Raw genomic sequence first — 3,813 nt, 5'->3', positions numbered from 1 at the left:
GGCTGAAATTCTCCTTATTTGGGGGCAGAATGCAGAAATTTCCCTTTTTTGGGGCAAAATTGCAGAAATTTCACTTATTTCAGGGTAATAAGTCAGAAATTTTCCTTATTTTAAAGCAAAAAAGACAGAAATTCCCTTTGTTTTGCGGGAAAAAGACAGAAATTCCACTTATTTAGAGGCAAAAACGCAGAAATTCTCCTTATTTTGGAGCAAAAATGAAGAAATTTCCCTTTTTTATGGCAAAAAGGTATGCATTCTTCTTATTTTTGGGCAAAAAAGCAGAAATTCCCCATAATTTGGAGCAAAATTGCAGAAATTTCCCTAATTGTGGGGCAAAAAGGCAGACATTCCCTATATGTTGGGGCAAAAAGACAAAAATTCTCCTTATTTTGGGGCAAAACTCAAAAATTCCACTTATTTTGGGGCAAAATTCCAGAACTTTCCCTTATTTTGGGGCAAAACTGCAGAAATTTAACTTATTTCAGAAAAAAAGCAGAAATTTTCTTATTTCTGGCAAAAATGCAGAAATTTTTTTTATTTTGATACAAAATTGCAGAAATTTTTCTTATTTCGGGCAAAAAGGCAGAAATTTCCCATATTTGGGGGCAAAAATGCTGAAAGTCCCCTTATTTTGAGGTAAAAAGGCAGAAATTCCCCTTATTTGGGGGCAAAAATGCAGAAATTTCCTTTATTTTGGGGCAAAGTTGCAGAAATTTCACTTATTTCAGAGAAATAAGTCAGAAATTTTCCATATTTTGGGGCAAAAATGACAGAAATTCCCTTTGTTTTGGGGGAAAAAGACAGAAATTCCCTATATGTTAGGGCAAAAAGACAGAAAATCTTCTTATTTTGGGGCAAAATTGCAGAAATTCCACTTATTATGGGGCAAAATTCCAGAAATTTCCCTTATTTTGGGGCAAAATTGCAGAAACTCCCCTTATTTTAAGGTAAAAAGGCTGAAATTCCCCTTATTTGGGGGCAAAAAAGCAGAAATTTTTCTTTTTTCGGGCAAAATTGAAGAAATTCCACTTATTTTGTGGCAAAATTCCAGAAATTTCCCTTATTTTGGGGCAAAATTGCAGAAATTCCCCTTACTTTGAGGTAAAAAGGCTGAAATTCCCCTTATTTATGGGCAAAAAAGCAGAAATTTCTCTTTTTTGGGGCATAATTGCAGAAATTTCACATATTTCAGTGTATTAAGTCAGAAATTTTTTTTATTTTGGAGCTAAAAACCAGAAATTCCCTTTGTTTTGGGGAAAAAGTCAGAAATTCCACTTAATTAGAGGCAAAAAAAGCAGAAATTCCCCTTATTTTGGAGCAAAAATGAAGAAATTTCCCTTTTTTATGGCAAAAAGGTATAGATTTTCTTTATTTTCGGGCAAAAGGCAGAAAATCCCTGTACTATTGAGCAAAATTGCAGAAATTCCCCTAATTGTAGGGCAAAGACGCAGAACTTCCCCATATTTTGGGGTAAAACTGCAGAAATTTTATTTATTTCGCGGCAAAATGGAAGAAATTCCCTTTATTTTTGGTGATAAAGGCAGAAAATCCCCATATTTTGGAGCAAAATTGCAGAAATTCACCTAATTTTGGGGTAAAACATGCAGTAATTTTCTTTATTTTGGGGCAAAAAGGCAGAAATTCTCCTTATTTTGGGTCAAAAGGAAGAAATTTCGCTTATTTTATGGCAAAATTGCAGAAATATTCCTTTTTGAGGACAAAAAACAGAAATTCCTTTTATTTTGGGGCAAAATTGCAGAAAATTCCTTTATTATGGGGAAAAATTGAAGAAAATTCTTTTATTTTGGGGCAAAATTGCAGAAATTTCACTTATTTCAGGGCATAATTAAAAAATTCCTTGTATTTTGGGGCAAAAAGACAGAAATTCTGTTTATTTTTAGTAAAAAGGTAGATATTTTACTTATTTTGAGGAAAAAAGGCAGAAATTCCTCTTATTTCGGGGCAAAATGAAGAAATTTCCCTTTTTTGTGGCAAAAGGTATACATTCCCCTTATTTTCAGGCAAAAAAGCAGAAATTCCCAGTATTTTGGAGCAAAATTGCAGAAATTCCCCTAATTGTAGGGCAAAAATGCAGAAATTCCCTATATGTTGGGGCCAAAAGACAGAAATTCTCTTTATTTTAGGGGAAAACTCAGAAATTTCACATATTTTGGGGAAAAATTTCAAAAAATTCCCTTATTTTGTAGCAAAATTGCAAAATTTCACTTATTTTGGGGCAAAATTGCAGAAATTTCACTTATTTCATGGAAAAAAGGCAGAAATTTTTTGTATTTTGGAGCACAATGGCAGACATTCTTAATATTTTGTGGCAAAAATGCAAAAATACCCCTTATTTTGAGGTAAAAAGGCTGAAATATTCCTCTTATTTGGGGGTAAAAAGGCAGAAATTTCTCTTATTTTGAGGCAAAAATACAGAAATTCCCCTTATTTTGTGGAAAAAAGGCAGGAATTTCATTTATTTTAAGACAAAATTGCAGAAATTTCACTTATTTCAGGGTATAATTCAAAAATTCCTTTTATTTTGAGGCAAAATGACAGAAATTGCGTTTATTTTTGGATAAAATTCAGAAAATTCACTTATTTTGAGGTAAAAAGGCAGAAATTCCTCTTATTTTGGGGCAAAAATGAAGAAATTTCCCCTTTTTGTGGCAAAAGGTATACATTCCTCTTATTTTCGGGCAAAAAGTATAAATTCCCCATATTTTGGAGCAAAATTGCAGAAATTCCACTAATTGTGGGGCAAAAAGGCAGAAATTCCCTATATGTTAGGGCAAAAAGACAGAAATTCTCCTTATTTTGGGGCAAAACTCAGAAATTCCACTTATTTTGGGGCAAAATTTTAGAAATTTCCCTTTTTGTTGGCAAAATTGCAGAAATTTGACTTATTTTGGGGCAAAATTGCAGAAATTTCACTTATTTCAGGGCAAAAAGTCAGAAATTTGCCTTATTTTGGGGCAAAAAGCAGAAATTCTCTTAATTTTGGGGCCAAAAACAGAAATTCCTCTTATTTTGGGGTAAAATTGTGGAAATTTCAAATATTTCAGGGCAAAAAGGCAGAAATTCCACTTTATTTCGGGCAATAAGGCAGAAATTCCTTGTATTTTGGAGCAAAATTTCAGAAATTCTTCTTATATTGGTGCAAAAATTCAGAAATTCCCTTTATATTTGTTCAATAAGGCAGAAATTCCCCGAATTTTGAAGCAAAATTGCACATATTCCCCTAATTTTGAGGAAAAATGCAGAAATTCACATTATTTTGGGGCAAATAGACAGAAATTCTCCTTATTTCAGGGCAAAAGTCAGAATTCTCCTTATTTTGGGGAAAAATTCCAGAAATTTCCTTAATTTTGGGGCAAAATTGCAGAAATCTATCTATTTTGGGGCAAAATTACAGAAATTTCAATTATTTCAGGGAAAAAACGCTGAAATTTCTCTTATTTTGGAGCAAAAATGCAGAAATTACTTTTATTTTGTTACAAAATTGCAGAAATTTTCTTTATTTTTGGGTAAAAATACAGAAATTCCCCATATTTTAGGGCAAAAAGGCAGAGATTCCCCTTATTATGAGGTAAAAAGGCTGAAAGTCCCCTTATATTGGGGAAAAAGAACAGAAATTCCCCTTATTTTGTGGCAAAAAGGCAGAAATTTCCCTTATTTTGGGGCAAAGTTGCAGAAATTTCACTTATTTCAGGGCTAAATTCAAAAATTCTTTTTATTTTGGGGCAAAAAGACAGAAATTCCATTTATCTTTGGGTAAAAAGGCAGAAAATTCACTTATTTTGAGGTAAAAAG

The sequence above is a fragment of the Micromys minutus genome (assembly GCF_963924665.1).
Source record: "Micromys minutus genome assembly, contig: SCAFFOLD_47, whole genome shotgun sequence".
Lineage (NCBI taxonomy): Eukaryota > Metazoa > Chordata > Mammalia > Rodentia > Muridae > Micromys > Micromys minutus.
This window is presented reverse-complemented; position numbering follows the sequence as displayed.